Source organism: Aotus nancymaae, unplaced genomic scaffold, assembly GCF_030222135.1.
Source record: "Aotus nancymaae isolate 86718 unplaced genomic scaffold, 86718_ANA_hifiasm-v0.15.2.pri h1tg000001l, whole genome shotgun sequence".
Lineage (NCBI taxonomy): Eukaryota > Metazoa > Chordata > Mammalia > Primates > Aotidae > Aotus > Aotus nancymaae.
In genome coordinates this window covers 9,457,101-9,474,058 of record NW_026988412.1, presented here as the reverse complement: position 1 = coordinate 9,474,058, position 16,958 = coordinate 9,457,101, and the positions used below count along the sequence as shown (strand labels likewise).

At 36.4% G+C, this 16,958-nt stretch overlaps 1 long non-coding RNA gene across 3 annotated transcripts in view; it reads right to left on the bottom strand.

Annotated features, from left to right (window-relative positions):
* Positions 1–16,376, bottom strand: part of LOC105732712 (uncharacterized) — a 252,087-nt gene extending 235,711 nt beyond the window's left edge. For all 3 annotated transcript variants that reach the window (XR_010343271.1, XR_010343273.1, XR_010343275.1), the window contains exon 1: positions 16,213–16,376. This is a non-coding gene — a long non-coding RNA (uncharacterized LOC105732712). The remainder of the gene's footprint in view (positions 1–16,212) is intronic.
* Positions 16,377–16,958: the final 582 nt, after the last annotated feature.

Below are 16,958 nucleotides of genomic sequence, written 5' to 3'. Positions count from 1 at the left end.
AATGGGGTAATAGAGAGGCACCTGTGGTGACTGCCCAGCATGGAGGCACCCTGCCTTTGCTGCCCCATCTCTCTTGTCCAGATTGTCCCATAGTCAGGAGGGATTTCCCCTTGCAGGAAAAAGGTAAGCAGAAGATTCCTACCAGCCCCTATTGTCACTGCAACACCTGCAGTCCTTGCTACAGAAGAATCCCACAGTCTTCACCAGCCCTTAGCCCAATTTAGGAAGCTACCAGGAATTCACACAGCTATAATGCTCTAAATTAGAAGCATAAGGTGAGCACTCCCCACCTCCCATCTCCCCCTTTTGAGATAAACTGCTGCAAGACAGCACCATTGTAATACCAGAGCCACCTGTGGGGTACACCCTCCTCTGGAAGCCAATAGCCACTGCACTTCTCAAGCCCAGAGGCTCTGTCTTCATTCCACCAAGCCCACCTGAGTAGCTGAATGTCACAACTCTGGCTACATAAAGCCTAGACCCCAAATTGGCTATGACTCTGGTCCTATACAGCAAGGAAACCTACCCTTACTGCACACGCTTCTAGCTGGAGAAACAGTCTGGCAGTCCTACCCAGGGTGAACCTGCCCTTGAGCTAGCTCACAAGCCACCACCATCAGACATAACGCTAGGCTGAATGAGCAATGACACACTACACCCAGTGCCTGAGAAACAGCCTTGGGGGCCCATTTCTGAAAGACATGCCCCCAGGCCTGCCCAGTGGCCCTGTGCCCACTCCTAGGGCCTAAAAAACAGCCAATGAACATGCCCACAGCCAGGTAGTCATATACTCACCTCCATAGCTTGAGAAACAGCCCTGTGGGCCCACTCGTGACAGACATGCCCCCAGGCTGGTGGAGCAGCTGTGTGCTACACCCTGAACCAGGGAAACAGTCCACCAGTCCCATCCCAGGCAGACACACCTCCAAGCCAGTGAGGCAGCCCTCTGACACAGTAATAATCCCAAGGCTCCAATCTCAACAAGCCAGATCCCAAGTTGTCCAATGCACTGTATGCATGTACATATCCCTGACTTGAGAAACAACTCAGCAAGCCCATCACCAGCAAACCACGCCACTACCACCAATAAATTTTAACAGCCTAGGTCACCAAGACACTTGCTAAGATTACTAGCATGGATTACAGCTGAAGAAACTACATGAAGACAATCCTAGTGTATCCAACTGGAACCATGCAGCCACTCACCTGATACCACCTATCCATATGAATAAATCTCTCCGTACAAAACCTATTCCATCTAATTGGAAGAGGTGACTGTGCTATTGGACACATAGAAATCCATTTAGAAACACATCAAACATGAAAAAGCAAGGAAATGTGACACCTCCAAGGGAATACAATAACTCTTCAATAACAGATCCCAACATCAGGAAATATACAAATTGCCAGAAAAGTAATTCAAAATAATAATCTTAAGAAAGTTCAATGAGATACAAGAGAATATAGATATACAATTTAACAAAATCAGAAAGACAATTCATGATTTGAATGAGAAATTCAACAGAGAAATTTTTAACAAAAGAACATTATAGTCAAATTGTGAAAGGTCAAAGACAAAGAATACTAAAAACAGTAAGAAAAAATGCTAAGTCACATATAAGTGAATCCCTATTAAACTAAGAGCAAAATTTTCAGCAGAAATTTTACATACCAGAAGAGAATGGAACGGTATAGTCAAAGTACTGAAAGAAAAAAAAAGTCAGCCAATAATATTATATCCAGCAAATCTATCCATCAGAAATGAAGGAGAAATACAATCTTTCACAGACAGAGAAGCAAAAACTCAGGAAATGCATCACCACTAGACTGGTTTTACTAGAAATTCTTTTCCCTTTAGAAATACTCAAGGGAGTTTTATATTCAGAGGTAAAAAGACAATAACACTATCATGAAAACATGTAAAATTATGAAAGTCTCTGGTAGAGTCATAAAGAAAAAGGGAGCAAAATTTATCACTACAGAAAACCACCAAACTATGAAAACAAATAATAAAGGAAGTAAGGAGCAAAGGATATACAAAACAACCAAGAAACAATCAATACAATTACAGGAGTAAGTCCTCATCTATCAATAATAACTTTGAGTGGAAATTGATTAAATTCCCCAATTAGAAAATATAGATTGACTGAATAGACTTAAAAAAGAGCCCAACTATGTACTGTCTACAAGAAAATCACTTCATCTGGAAAGGCATACATCAACTGAAAGTGAAGAGATGGGGAAAAATAACTACTCCACAAAAACAGAAACCAAAAGTGAGCAGGAGTGGCAATATTTATACCAGATAAAACAGAATTTAAGTCAAAAGCTGTTAAAAAAAAAAAAAAAGACAAAGAAAGACAATATGTAATAATTGAAGAATCAATGAGTAAGAACATACAATTGTAAATATATATACACATCCAAAGCCAGAGCACTCAGATATATTAAATATAAAGAAAATATTGTTAGGTTCAAAGGAAGAGATAAACACCAACAAGTAATAGTTGGAAACTTCAACATTCCACTCAGCATTGAACAGATCATCTAGGCAGAAATCTGTAAAGAAATATTAGATTTAATCTGCATCATAGACCAAATAGACCTAACAGACATGTACAGAATGTTTCACTCAACAGCTGCAGAATACACATTCTTTTCATCAACACATGGAACATTCTCCAGGATTGACCATATGTTAGGACAAAAAACAAGTCTCAAAAAATTTTAAAAGTTAAAATCATATCAAGTAGCTTATCTGATCACAATAGAATAAAACTAGAAATCAATAACAAGAGAAATATTCAGAACTCTAGAAATATATGGAAATCAAACAACTTGCTTCAGAATGACCACTGGATAAAGTAAAAAATTAGAAGAAAATTTAAAAATTTTTTGGAACCAATGAAACTAGAAATACAATGTACCAAAACCTATGGTACCCAGCAAAAACAAATAGTGTTAAGGGGTGAATTTATGGCAAAAAAGAGAGAAAACTTACATCCTAAAAAGAAATTATTTCAATTAACCTAATGATACATCTCAATGAACTAGAAAAGCAAGAACAAATAAAACAAAATAAGTAGAAGATAAGAAATCATCAAGATCAGAGGAGAAATAAACAAAATTCAGATTAAAAAAAATCAATAAAACAATCTTGGTTTTCTGAAAAGATTAGCAGAATCAACAAATTATTAACTAGACTAGGAAAAGAGAAGACCCAAATAAGCAAAATCAAGAATAAAAAAGGAGACATCACAGCATGTACTACAGAAATACAAAGGATCATTAAAGACTATTATGAATAACTATATTCCAAAAAAAATTAAAAATACAGAGGAAATGGATAAGTTCCTGGATACATACAACCTACAAAGATTAAACCAAAAAGAAATAGAAAACCTAAATAGACCAATAACAATTATGAGATTAAATCAGTAATAAAAAATTTCCCAACAAATAAGTCTAGGACTAAATAGCTTCACTGTTAAATTCTACCAAACTTTTAAAGAAGAATTAACACCAATTATTTTCAAACTATTCCAAAATATTAAAGAGAAGATAATTATTCTTAATTCATCCATGAGACCATCATTGCCCTGATATCAAAACCAGACACAGGACCAACAAAAAAAGAAAACTACAAACAAATATCATTAATAAATACAGATGCAAACATCCTCATCAAAATACCAGCAAACCAAATCCAACAAAACACTAGAAAAAAATAATACAGCATGATCAAGTGAGATTTATTCCAGTGATGCATGAATATGTCAACATATGAAAATCAATAAATGTGATATATCACATAAACAAAAAGAAAGACAAAAACCATACAATCATCTCAATAGGTCAGAAAAGGCATTTGAAAATTCAACATTACTTTGTGATTAAAAACTCTCAATAAACTAGGTATAAAAGGAAAGTATCTCAATAAATTAAAACCCATATCTGATTAAACCCACAGCTAACATCAAGCCAAACAGAGAGAAACTGAAAGCTTTTCTTCTAAGAACTGAAACAAGAATGGCTATTTTCAACACTCTTATTTAACATAGTACCAGAAGTCCTAGACAGCAATTAGGCAAGATAAAGAACTAAAGGGCATCCAAACTGAAAAGGAGAAAGTCAGATTGTCTTTGTTTGCAGATGACATAATCCTACATATAGAAAAACCTAAAAATTCTATGAAAAAGCCTCTTAGAATTGTTAAACAAATTTATGAAAGTAGCAAGATACAAAATCAAATGCAAAAAATGAGTAGTGTTTCTATACATGTACAACAATTTACTGAAAAATAAAAAATACAATCCCATTTATAACAGCAAAACTAAAATAAAATTCTAGGAATAAATTTAACCAAGGGGGTGAAAGATCTCTACAAGAAAAACTATAAAACACTGATAAAAGAAATTGAAGAAAATACAAATGCTTATAGATCAGAAATATTAATAATGTTAAAATGACTATACTGTCTGAAGCCATCCACAGATTCAATGCAATCCCTATTGAAATATAATTGACATTCTTCACAGAAATTGAAAAAAATACTAAAATTCAATCCCCATTAAAATATTACTGACATTCTTCACAGAAATTGAAAAAACAAAATACTAAAATTTATATGGAACCACAGAAGACCCTGAATAGCCAAAGTAATCCGAGGCAAAAAGAACAAAGCTAGAGGCATGCTACTATCAGCCTTCAAAATATGCTACAAAACTATAGTAACCAAAATAGCATGGTTCTGGCATAAAGACAGATGCATAGACCAATAGAACAGAATAGAGAACCCCAAAATTAATCCATATAGCTACAGCCAACTAGTTTTGGCAAAAGCACCAAGAACATTCATTAGAGAAGGAGACTCTCTTCAATAAATGGTGCTGGGAAAACTGTATATCCATATGTGGAAGAATAAAACTAGACTTCTACCTCTCACCCAGTGTGAAAATCAACTTTAAATTGACTGAAGACCTTAATGTATGACCCGAAACTATACAAATACTAGAAGAAAAGATTGGAGAAATGCTTCAGGACATTGGTCTGGGAAGAGTTTTTATGAATAAGACTGCAATGCACAGTCAAAAAAAGCAAAAACAAATGGGATTATATTAAACTAAAAAGCTTCTGTGCAGCAGAGGAAACAATCAACAAACTAAAAAGACAACCTATTGAATGGGAGAAAATATTTCCAAAGTATTAATCTAACAGGAGATTAATATTCAGACTGTAAAAGGAACCCAAATATCTCCATAGCAAAAACCAAACAAACAATACAATTTAAAAATGGGCAAATGATCTGGACAGACATTGCCAAAAGAAGACATGCAAATGGTCAACAAACATATGAAATAATTCTCAATGTCACTATTATAATAAATGATAAAAGGAAACTTATACACCGTTGGTAGGAGTGTGAACTAGCACAGACGTTATAAAAACGGTATGGAGTTTCCTCAAAAAACTGCAAATAGAACTCTTGTATGAGCCAGCAATCTCGCTACAGAGCATTTATCTAAAAGAAAGGGAATCAGTATATCAAAGAGACATCTACACCCCCATGTTTATTGTAGCACTATTAACAATAACCAAGATATAAACACAACCTAGTTTCCAAAAACAGACGAATGAATACATAAAATGTGGTATATTTACAAAATGGAATACTATTCACTCATAAAGAATGAAATCCTGTTATGCATGGCAACATGGAGATAGACTAGAGAATATTATGTTAAATGAAGTAAGGTAGGAACAGAAAGTCAAACACTGCATGTTCTCATTCAATATGTAGAAGCTGAAAAAAGTTGATTTCATAAAAGTAAAAAGTAGAGCAGATCATACTAGAGGCTGGGAAGGATAGGAAGAGATTTGTTAAAAGATACAACATTACAGCTAGATAGGAGGAATAAGTTATCATGTGCTACAGCACTGGAGAACAACTACAGTTAACAATAGTATATGGTTTCAAGGAGCTAGAAAGAGGCTTGTGCATGTTTCTAAAACAAAGAAAAGGTAAATGTTTGAGATGATAAATATGTTAATTACCCATATCTGATCACTATTCATTGGATGTATGAACACATCACTATGTACCCCATATATATGTACAATTGTGTCAATTTAAAAATATTTTTTTAAAAATGAATTCATCAGAAAAGATATAAAGTCCTCACAGATATAGTGTAATTTCTATAGAGACTAGAGTTCTCAAACCAAAATGACACTTTGTCTTTATATCAGAAAGAGCTTTCCAGAAAAGACAGAAAGTCTTTTATCATCCCAGGAGAGTGAAAAGTCCTTCATTAAGGTGGTCTTCTCCAAATCAGATCCAAATAAAGTCAAAGAGCTTTTACCAGTAAGAGCAACCCTTGGGCAGAGAAGATGGGCTGTGGAAGGAGAGTGTGTAAAGGGCTCAAGCACATACTGGCTCCAAGAATTGTCAATTCCTTCCAAAAGTGGTCTTGCTTTAGATCTTGCTTCTGACTCCAGATATGTCAACCTAAATAACAGGCAGAGAGGAGACTCACTAAAAGAAAAAGATATTTATTAGAGTATTGCCATGGAAATACACATGCCATAGTAAATTATGTATGCATTCAAGGAGGTTGGGGTAAAGGAAAGATTTTAAAGGCAAAATGAAGATTTCATAAATTATTTTGAATCAATTATCCTTGGTTACAAGCATCAGTAACAAAGGTGTAATTAGTCCAAGATTAGACAGGCAGTTGCCAGACAGATGTCCTTGCAGAAGTATTTTCTGTGCAAGGTTATGGTGGTATTTGTGCAAGGTTGTCATTTTTGTAGAGTCTTTTGTGATAGTCTTTAGGCATATGTGCATGAAAGCCCTCTTTTCATGACTTTTCCTGGCTCCATTTCTCAGAGTTTTAACACAAGTCGCACTACTTTGATTCTGACAACTTTCACAGAAAGTTAAAAGGGAGAGTTTGATGGGAGAGCTAAAGCATTGCTTGAGTAAATTAAATTCAAACTTTCTCACCTCAGGTAACCTAATAGAAAAGAGTCCTTTTAGAAAAGTACCTGCTTGTGTAGTGTGTGTATATTTTCCTTTTAAAGCAAAATTTTAAACTTTAAACGAATGTAACAATATCTCCCCAAAACAATTTTCTAGGAGATGGTATTTATACTAGCTAATTATGCAACTTCTAGAAAAAATGCTATTGATATTCCAGCATTGAGTTCTTTCCTCCATACTTCTCACATTTATCAATGTAGAAAAAGGCAGATCAGAAAATCAATTCATATAATATACCACATTAATAGAATAATGGGTAAATATTATATAACAATCTCAATAGACGCTTAAAAATATTTCAAACTTCAATACCACTTTATGATTAAAAATTTCAAACAAACTGGGAATAGTAAAGCGCTTTCTCAACTTGATAAAAGACATCTACAAAAACCACACAACTAACATTTTACTCAATGGTATTACATTTCAAAATGGTGTCACATAAGAAAGACTGTCTCCCTAAGATCAAGAACAAGATAAAGATGTCTGCTCTCACCACTTCTATTCAACATTGTACTGGAGTTTCTAGCCAGGGCAATTGGGCAAGAAAATTAAACAATAGGCTTCCAGTTTGGAAAAGAAGAAGTAAAATTATCTCTACTTGCAGATGACATGATCTTGTATACAGAAAATTTTAAGAGATCCATTAAAAAAATGAGAACTAATAAATGAGTTCAGCAATGTTGCAGGATACAAGATCAATATACATAAAATAGTATGTAGTAGCAATAAACAAACTATAAATGATATTAAGAAAACAGTGCTACCTACATTAGCATCAAAAGAAATAAACACTTATAAATAAATGTAGCAAAAGACATGCAACACTTATACTCTGAAAACTACAAAATGTTGTAAAAAAATTAATAACCCAAATAAGTAGAACATTCCATCTTCATGAATTGGAAATAATATTGTTAAGAAAACACTATACCCCAAATTGATCTACAAATTCAACTCAATCACTATCAAAATCATAATGGGCTCTTTTGAAGAAACTGACAAGCTGTTCCTAAACTTTATGTAGAAATTCAAGATTTCCATATAAAAAGTTGTTTTTGTAGCCAAAACAATCTTGGAAAAAAATAACAAAGTTGAATATTCACATTTCCCAATTTTCAAAAGTTATTACAAAGCTATAGTAATCAAAACAGTATGGTACTGGCATAGGACAGACATATAGATAAACAGAATAGAATTGAAAGTTGAGAAGTAAACCTACACATCTATAATCAATTTATTTTTTAAGTGTCTTGATCATTAGGTGGGAAAAGAATAGTCTTTTCAACAAGTGGTGCTGGAGCAACTAAATATTCACATGTAAAAGAATGAAATTGGACTCCTACCTCATAGTACATATAAAAATTAACTCAAAATATTCAAGTAAACGTCTTCAAAGAAAACATATGCATAAATCTTCATGACCTTGGGTTAGGCAATGTGTTTTTGGATACGAACTCAAAAGTAAAAACAATAAAAGAAAAAAATAAATACATTGGGCTTCATCAAAATTAAAAATGTTTGTGCTTCAGGGAACACTATGAAAAAATGAAAGATATCTTATAAAATGGGAGAAATATTTACAAATCACATATCTGATAGGGAGATTGTATCTAGAATATACTTAAAAACTTATAACTCAGTGGTAACCCAGCTGCCTATCAGCTGATAAATGCATAAACAAAATTGTACATCCATACAATAAAATGTTATTTGTAATAAAGAGAAATGAAGTAGTGGCATGTACTACAACATAAGTAAGAGTTGACAATTTTCTGCTAAAGGAGCCAGTCACAAAAGGCCACATATTGTGTGATTGCATTTATATGAAATGTCCAGAATAGACAAATCCATAGCAAGAGAAAATAAATTAGTGGTTGCCTAGGGCTGAAGTGAGGGTGTTAGAGAGAAATGGGGACTAATGTCTAATGAATATGAGCTCTCTTTTTGGAGAGAGAAAATGCTCTGGAATTAGTGTTTGTAGAATTTTGTGAGTGTACTAAAATCACTGAACTGTACACTTTAAATGGGTGAATTATATGTAAATTATTTCTCAATAATGCTGTTGTTTATTAAAAGACAAGCCTTTCTACTTTTAGAATCTCTTTCCATAGAGATTTTGTTCACTAAAACAAGTTTAAAAGCCATATAGATGAAGTCAGTGGTATGAGGCAGTCGCCACGGTTGGGACCTTAGGGACTTTTTGTTTCACAGCCTAAAGCCACCATTTGAAAAAAGCCAAACCAGCAATGCTTTTTGCAGTTTTCAGTCACGAGGATTGATTTGGACCTTTGCCTGCCTGACCATGGGACTTTCTGGAAAAAGTCTCACTTTTAAGTTCTTTTGATTTTTCTTTCTAGCATCAATAGTCACCTGTTTAGCTTCCTTCCTGCACAGTAATTATACTGTATTCATAGACTCATTTGACATTTCCAAGAAAAGTGCAATTATAGCATCCTGAAAGGTGGAAATAACCTGATGATGATATTTGAAGAGAAAAAAAAAATCATTTTTGAGATTTTTTTCAACTAAGTCTCATAGAAACTGTGCTACTAAATGCTACTGAAAGCAGAGGCTTGGTCATTTCCTCAACTTAAACATTAAACCTTGCCCAACTTCAAGCTTTACGTTTCCAAGTTAAGAGAGCTCACACTAAACAACTTAGAACTTTAAGAAGAAAAACTGTATTTCATAGGGGATAGAAGGTGAGAATAAACTGTTGAAAACACTTGTAAATTCATCTCATTCATGGAAAAAAGCCACTAAGTGCCAATTGCAAGAATATTATTTATATTTTCCACAATTTTAATGAATAACAGTAGTATTAATAGGTACTATAGCATTCATGAATTTCAGTGATGATTTTTTATTACGCCTCCTACCGATAGATACTTTTTTCAAGCATTAAAAAAAATTTCATACACATTTCAGCAATGTGCTAGGTGCCTCATGCACAAGATCAAGGCATATTGCCCTTGGTTCAAATTGGGATGTCACCACCTGTTAGTTATGATCCTGACCTCCAAGTCCAGAATCTCCATTTCTTAACCACAAACTGCTGTATAAATTTGATTTATTATATTTTCATGTTGCTATACTGTGAGGCTCCCACATCTGCTTTGGTGAGAGACATGGAAGCTGTCCTGTGTGTACAGGAGATTTTTAGACATCAGGGTATTATAATTGAAGGTCCGATGTGAGGTTGAGGATTCTGAATTTTTGAAGAACCGCTTGGGGCCCCAGAATCTGCAACTGACCAGATGCATTGATGGTATCAGCTCCTAGATGCCCTTTTAAGCATCCTTGCCTGCAAGGCCTTTTTTTGTTTTTCTTCAGCAAATTATCATTTTGGACGCAGCTCAGTCCAAGGGCAGCTTTAATTAATGAGTCAGGTTTCTGGCATTGATAAGAATTGCTAGGTTAAGGTTGTGTGTGGAGGGCAGTTTTTATTAAATATGCTAAATGTGGTTGCAATTTGAAATGCTATTGTCTGTCTCTTCCTGAGCTGCTGTCTTATGCTAGCAGAAGCCATGGTCTTCCAAATCCCAAAGGCAGTAGTGAAAGGGCGCTATGGGGAAAGATGAAAGACATTTACTCTTATCCTGACTATTAAAATAAAACAGTGCTACTACCTATGTATCTGGGCAGGATGGCGTGACATCCCTACAGATGGTCTGCTGAAAGGTCCCTCCGGACCTCAGTGTCCCCATGCTTGTTCTGGGATTCCTAGCCTACTCTGATGACAACCAGACACCAGACGTTTTGCTTCCAATCCTAAAACCTAAAACAGAATCACAATCCTAAAACAGAATCACAATAGCATTTCAAATTTTTTAATTATTTTTTTACATGTTACTTTTTATTTATAACATCTTTTGAAACATTACATGGAGCTTTTTTCTTTAAGAAAGGTTAATTTCATAAAGATTTTACACTTATTTTTTTCTCCTTATCAACATCTTGAACCAGAGTGGTGCGTCTGTTACAAATGATGAATCTACATTGACACATTATCTTCCACAGTCTGTAGTTTATATTAGATTCATGCTTAGCGTTGTATATTCTTTGGGTTTGGAGCAAATGTACAATGGCACATATCTACCAGTGTAATATCTTACAGAGTATTTTCTAAAAATCTGCAGTGCTCCACCTTTGTATCCTTGTTTACTGTTGCTATTGTTGCGCCTTTTCCAGAATGGTTTCTTTCACTTAGTAAAATGCATTTACAATTTCTCCATGTCTTTTTGTGGCTTGCTAGCTCATTTCTTTTTAGTGCTGGATAATATTCCACTGTCTGAATGTACCACAGTTAATTTACTCATTCACATACTGAAGGACCTCTTGGTTACTTTCAAGATTTGGCAATTATGAATAATGCTGCTATGAACAGTGTGTATAGATTTTTGCACGGATACCTTCTCAGGTCATTTAGGTAAATATCAAGAAGTGTCATTACCAGATCATATGTTAAGAGTACATTTAGTTTCATTGGCTGGGCACGGTGGCTCACCCCTGTAATCCCAGCACTTTGGGAGGCCGAGGTGGGAAGATCACGAGGTCAGGAGATCGAGACCATCCTGGCCAACATGGTGAAACCCTGACTCTACTAAAAATACAAAAATTAGCTGGGTATGGTGGCACATGCCTATAATCCCAGCTACTCAGGAGGCCAAGGCAGGAGAATCGCTTGAACCAAGGAGTCAGAGGTTGCAGTGGGCTGAGATCATGACATTTTACCCTAGCCTGGTGACAGAGCAAGACTCTGTCTCAAAACAAAAAAAATAAAAAAATTTAAAAAGTACATTTTGTTTTGTAAAAAACTGCCAAACTGTTTTCCAAAGTAGCTATATTAGTTTATATTCCCATGAGCAATGAATGAGATTTCCTGTTTCTCCATACCTTCATCAGCATTTGATGTTGTTCATGTTACGGATTTGGCCATTCTAATAGGTGTGTAGTGAGTCCTCGTTGTTTTTGAAATTTGCATTTATTTAATGACATATGAGGTGAAGCATCTTTTCATATGCTTATGTGCCAGGTATCTTCTTTGGTGAGAAGGCACATTTTTATTTACAGTTATTTATAATATTTTATCAACAATTTATTTAGACATATTTAAATATTTACATTTTAAAAGCCTAATGAGTGAAACCATAGGCACCAAAAGAGTGAAATTCAAGAGAAATGATCATATGTTTCAAAGGAAAGACCATCAATCCATAAACATGGGACTAAAAACATTAGCATCAAATATTGGCACTTGTAGTTCACGGAGTAAATCACTATAAGACCGTGATTTTTAAAAGCAATAAATAAAAGCAGGCAGAATTGTGGCAAACACCCTTTGTTGCTACAAAAGTATTTAGAATTTACCCTAGACTTGCCATAATGTGCAACCAAAGAAACTCAGCATGCTCACATTAAACCACAACAGCCCTCTGGCACATAGGCCGTTGGCCAGATGGCTCCAGAGGTAAAGGCACTATCCCGATCTAGTCCTAAGTCAAAAGATGGCTTAGTGAGAGCAGGTCTCATGTCTAAGAGGAAGCAGATCTGATCTGAATGTTCCCCTTTTGTGCTGCCACAGATGTGTGGCATTCTTATTACTGTCTGTCTGTTAAAGGCAGAAATTTTCAGTGTGATTGTAGTCAACGTGTGTTCACTAACTACAGGCTAGGTGGGTCCTAATCTCCCTGACCCTTCATCTTTGAATAATTTGCCCAAAGCTCAAAGTCCCATTGGGGGCATCTAGCTGGCTGGAGGCCCTAGGACACATGCTCAATTCTGGCTGCCAAGCTGGGGAGAGAGCAAGCATGAGACCATGTCTCCTTTCTTAGTGAAAAGTGGGCTCTACCGCTTGTCAACAGAACGTTCTCCCAAACTAGTAGATGGGCTCAGTGCAGGGCAGCCAGCCAATGATCTGTATCTCTATATCATCTTTCTTCTCCCTGCAAATGCCAGTTTTGTCTCCGTTTTGGGATCTTTGCACTTGCAGTTCCCACTGCTAGCTTCTGTCCCCCATGTTAACGTGGCCGGCTCTGTCCCACCCTTCAGCTCTCAGCTCCTCTGACCACATAGAATACCTGTTCTCCCTGAAGTCTCTCTGAAACACCTCTCCGTTTCTCCCTTTCTTTCCTAACTCATTAATCCCTGACAATGACCTTGAACATTGCTTCTTCCTCATGCATTGTGCATCCTGATCATTCCACCAGGATGGAAACTCCATGAGGACAGAGAGTCTGGCAGTCCTCTTGCTCAGCTGTTTCCCCAGTGTGGTGTCTGCCATGATCACAGCTCAGTAAATATTTGCGAAGCACGAAGGAACTTAATGGCTTCAAGACTCTACCCCAACATTCATTTGCCCCATTTATTGCAGATACATCTGCTCCCACTTCTCAGGCACCTGGATTCTGGTTTAATGCCCTGACTTAACATCTGCCTTTAGCCACCAGCTGGATATTCCAGCTTTTTACTCAGTCTTCTCCATCCCTCATTCTTTTCAGTGAGTAAAGCTCCACTCCAGCCACCAGCCCTGAGATGCTAGCCTCAATCTTTTGAGCACCTATTTTATCCAGTCCCATCTCTGTGTTGGGGGATTGGGAGGGGTGTGGGGTAAGTGAGGAAGAAGGTAAGAGGGGTCATTTGGATGTAAAGTGTGACGAGCTTCAAAGAGGGACAGATTTGTGAGTGGCATTAGGGTTAGGGTAGAGATATAGAAAAGCAATGGGCAGTGTGCAGGGACTGGGGCAGGGCCTAGGAGAAGAGAAATAGCAGGGGAGCCATGAATGCGGATAAAGAAAGCCTGAAAATAACTCTCGCCTAGACTGACTAGATGGGGTTTAGAACTCACGATACAATTTGATAAATAATTTTAAGCTTCTGCTTAGAACCAGCACTGTGCTGGCTACCACAGGAGTCAGAACAGAAAGAAAAAGGCTATGCCCTCTAGAACCCCCCTGGGGTTCATGATCCAGGCATTGCCCGTGGGCCCCAGGGTAAGAAACTCTATGTGTTTCTCTTTCCACTTTGTGAGCCAAAGTGCTGTATACATTTGAGCTGAAATTAATGTAACAGGAAAAAGAAAATCACATGACATATCCTTTCTTGCCTATGGCTAAAACAGTAATAGCTCATATTCATTGAGCCCTTAAAAAGCATTGAACTAAATACTTTCCATGCATCATTTCACTGAACTCTCATAACAACCAGTTGAAGTTATTATTAATATCACTGGCATTTACAGGTGAGGAAACTAAACCTTGGATATGTTCCAAGGTCACACAGCTGGCTGGGATGTGTGCGACAAGGCATCGCTCTACAGTGGCCTTTTGCTGCCATAGCTCATGCTGCCTGAACGGCCTTTCCCCATCCCTTTTTCTTTTTATCAAAATGATGCTTATTTTTCAAGGCTATTCTCATTTAAGACTTCCTTCATGAAGTCAGAATCGACTTCTCTTTCCTCTATACTTCCATATTGATTCACTTGAATGACTATTTAGCCTAATATCTAACATTGCCCTTTATTATACAGTCACATGTCACTTAACAATGGGGATACATCCCAAGAATGCATCAATAAGCAATTATGTCCTTGAGCAAATAGCATAGCGTGCACTTATACAAACCTAGATGGTAGAGCCTACTATACATACAGGCAATACGGTAAAACCTTTTGCTTCTAAACTACAACCTGTACAGCATGGTACTGAACTGAATACTGTAGGCAATTGTAACACAATGGCATTTGCATATCTAAACATAGAAAAGGTACAGTAAAAATACAGCATTATAAACTTATGGGACCACCAGTGTATATACAGTCCATCATTTACCAACACATCATTATGTGCACGTGGCTGTCATTGGTTCACTAAGTAGTTACATGTAGGAGCCATAGAGTCATGAGTTCAAATATAGCTCCGTCACATAGTAACTGTGTAGCCCCTACTTACAAGCCACCGAAGCCTCAGTTTCTCCATCTGTTATACAGGACTGATAAAAGCTAGTTTGAAAGGCTATTATAGAGATTCAAGTTAGCCAGGGGCAGTGGTGCATGCCTGTAGTTCCAGCTACTTGAAAGGCTGAGGCAAGAGGACTGCTTGAGCCCAGGGGTTTGAGGCCAGCCTGGGCAAAATAGCGACACACCGTCTCTACAAAGATTTGACTGATGCTCAAACTCTAACAACGTGGTCACTATTTTTCTGGCCCCTTTTCTGCCCCATTCATTTGTAAGCTCCATGAGGGAAAGGTTTCGTTCCCCCAGTAACAAGCACAAGCCTTGGCACCTGCTAAGCCCTGATTATCCACAGGTCAACCGAAACATTTAACCAGAGGTGAGGGTGTGGAGAAGAGAGAAGCATATCCACTTGCTCTTCCAATTACTGATTCCCCCTTGGCCAGTGAAGGGTCACAGTGTTTGCCCTTCCATGTGTCACCATTATAATTTGATTTTTTTCACATTTACTCACTTTCCTCTAAAATTTAAAGATTAAAGTTTTATAATAAGAAAAAGGTTAAAGAATTTTATGTAAAACACCTATATACCTGCCACCTAGATTCTATCATTAACATTGTATTATATTTGCTTTATCACATATCTGTCTATCCTTCTATATTTCTATCAGATAATCTTATTTCTGGTTCATTTATAAGTGAGCTGCAGATATCAGCTTACTTCCCCCTTACTTCCAGCATGCATATAATTGACTAGAGTTAAAGACATTTTAAAATTTGTTTGTAAATTTACATAAGATGAAATTCAAAACTTTTAAGTATATTACTCTGAGTTTGACCTAAACCATTATCAAGATACAGAATGTTACTGTCACCCCAGAGTCCCTTCATGTCTGTCCCCATGCCACACTGAGACAACTATGTCTCACTGCTTTTCCTACCATTGCCTATTCTAAAACTTCATATAAGTGACATTATAGGGTAATAACTTTTTAAAACTAAATAATGTTTTAAAGTAACATTTTATGACTAAGAGTAAATAAACATCATATCAGTCACTATAAAGATTCCATCATTAACATTTATTATATTTGCTTTATCATAAATCCTTCTGTCTCTCCATCAGCTTCTCTTATCATTAAACAGATAACATAAACAGAAAAAAAATATAAACAGAAAAAAAAATCACAGCCAAAAATAAACGTCTGTATACTCACATAAAATTACCCTGGAAAAGCCTTTGTCCATGAACCACTGCGGTTCTCACATTGTGTTCCAGGGGTCCTGGGGCCTCCAAGATCCTTGTACATTCATAGGATCAAACTATTTTCATAATAATCCTAAGATGTTATTTACCCTTTAACCCTCATTAGTCTCATGAGCACAGCGTGTTGTTTTCCAGGGGTTGCATGATGTGATATTGCAAGAGGCTGAAGGCAAAAGCAGACATGAGAAGCCAGCAAACTGCCTTCTATTAGGCCAGACACTTAAAGCACTTGTAAAGCTATAAAACAATTCTGCTCTTTTCCAAAAGTTGTTTTGTTCAGAAAATGTCATTTTAATAAAATATATTTTATGATAACTTGTGATCAGCTTTTTATTTTAAGGTACAGTATTTGCATTTTTTTTCTAAATGTTAAACCTTGTGAAAGAAAATGAAGTCATTAAGGATAAAGCTTTAAAGAGAAGTCGGGAGATTTCAAGAGGATTGCACTCACACCTGCTAAAGGTCAAACCACAGGATGTTCCGATAGACTTGGAAAACAACTGAAGTCAGTTTACGTCTGCCTTCAACATTTCTCAGCTGGGAATAACCTAAGTAATCAATCAGAATGGGTTTGCAATTTAGGATTTCCAGAAATAACTTTTGGTGGAAATCCCTTATTAAAAAACCTCTCCTGGGCTTGCCTTATGGGACACTATTCAGAGCTGATCTGACTCAGTTTACCCAAGTTGCACATCT